Here is a 2,085-nt window from a genome sequence, read left to right on the forward strand (position 1 = left end):
AGACATCATAGAACTGAATAAGGAAGAGGCGACTAGGGGCTATCCTACTAGGAGGAGGCTACTGGAACGAAGGAACTCTGACTTTGGGGACCACCACACAAGGTACGGTATACCATACGGTACCGGGACACCACACATGGCAACCAATCAGATCGCATCTTTCACTTTTCAGAGGCCTTTTTAAAAATGAAAGAAACTATCTGATTGGTTGCTATGGGCAACAAGTCCACTTTTTCTCTTCACAGGTTTTGATAAATCTCCCCACAGTGTTTTTGTCAAAAAAATACCACAAAGATGGCATCTTGGGAGAATTGAAATGAGGGGGGCAGTTTTTTGTGGTGTTTTTTATTAAATTTTTTTGCCCCCCAAAAAATAAAAAAATGGTGTCTGTTCCTAGGCTTAGGCTGGGATTTAACACAATTTTTGTTTGAAGCTTTTCAAAGCCCACATTGCTTTATCTTTGGGGGTTCCCCCTCCCCTCCCCCGTCTGACAGATGCCTGCAAAACTTCAACTCCCAGCATGCCCTGGGAATTTTAGGACAGCTCAGGGCATGCTGGGAGTTGTAGTTTTGCAACAGATGGACAGCCACGGGGATCACTGATGCAGTATGTCAATCTAAGGCCATGGTGTCTGATCTTGAACTGGCAGCAGGAGCCACGACTACTTTAAATCAATGGCTGCCGGGAAGTCTGACGAGTGACATCCTACGCTGCAGACCCCAACGTCAGGGACGTCACTCATCAGACATCCTGGCGACCAACGCTGCTTATTGAGCCTGCCGGAGCCGCACTGATCTATGTAAGAAACCTATGGGCCCAGGCTGTTGGGGCCACCAAATTATATTACATATACAGAATGTCTGGTTAGGAGAAACAAATATAACGCACCCACAGGGAGTAGCGCCATTTTAATAAAAATTCCCCCAAATCCCTTAGATAACAGTCATACAGAATATATTAGAAAGCTTTTTTGATTTTCAGCCAATCAGAGAGCAGCACTGCTCAAATAGAACTCCCAGGAGGTAACAGCGTGTCACACATGTGATGTCATAACCATTGTCCACCAGAGAGCAGCACTGAGCAGATATAACACTGCTCCTGCTCATTCTCCATCAGTGAGGGGCCGGTGCTGGACACTGTAGGGACGCGGGAATGTGAAGTCAAAAACATGACTGTGACTGGTAAGTACCACATTGTTGTGTCCAAAAGGTTTTAGTGCAGTTCCATGTGCATTTCTATAATAAACATGTAAATAATCTCTCTTTTGTTTTCCTATCTTAGATGCATTATTTCCAGCATGTGGAGTAGCATTTCCGGACTTAAAGCAAGAAGTTGGATGATGGCCTAGATTTCCGGACTTACAGCAAGACGTTGGATGAAGGCCTAGATTTCCGGACCTACAGCAAGAAGTTGGATGAAGGCACAGCCCCTCGAATCACGAACATACACAGACACATTGGCCCAAATTCTAGAGGTAACCTCCTTTAGTATGCCCAGAGGAAGGGCAATACAGTAGCCATGGATTCCCTACAGGTTTCCTCCCCTCTGGAGGTTTTTCCTGTCCTGAGTTAGTTACTGTCCGCTCTTTGTGAGTGATGGGAGGTTACAAAAATTCCCTACACAAACATTTTAATAAATAATAAAGTTTCCCTTTTTTTAAACTGTTCTTTAACTTGTTCGACTCATTTATTTTATTTCTGTGTGTGAAAAATTGTGTTAGCAATGAGTTTTTTTTTAAGTGTCCAAAGCTGCTGTTCTGTGTGATCTGCACAATGCGGTGCGGAGAGAGGCAACTGATGCAGGTAACCGTAGGACACCCAGCAAGGTCTGTGCACAAGCATTTTGTAAAGGATACGGTTGTAAAGGATGAACTTTAGGATACGTGCACTGGCCCTTAAATTGGTACTTTGTCCCTAGACATCTTATCCCCTATCTAAAGGACAGGGGATAAAATGTCTGATCGTGGAGGTCCTGCTGCTGGGACCCCAGCGATTTCCATGTAGCACCTGTCGTTCTAAACAGTGGGGGAGAGTTATCAAAACCTGTCCAGAGGAAAAGTTGCTGAGTTGCCCATAGCAACCAATC

General features: G+C 44.7%; 1 long non-coding RNA gene across 1 annotated transcript; it reads left to right on the forward strand.

Annotated features, from left to right (window-relative positions):
• Positions 1–630: 630 nt before the first annotated feature.
• On the forward strand, positions 631–1,666 carry LOC130331908 (uncharacterized). The gene is made up of 2 exons (XR_008874743.1): positions 631–1,181; positions 1,282–1,666. It is a non-coding gene; the product is annotated as an uncharacterized LOC130331908 (long non-coding RNA).
• Positions 1,667–2,085: the final 419 nt, after the last annotated feature.

This window comes from Hyla sarda, chromosome 1 (genome assembly GCF_029499605.1).
Source record: "Hyla sarda isolate aHylSar1 chromosome 1, aHylSar1.hap1, whole genome shotgun sequence".
Taxonomy (NCBI): domain Eukaryota; kingdom Metazoa; phylum Chordata; class Amphibia; order Anura; family Hylidae; genus Hyla; species Hyla sarda.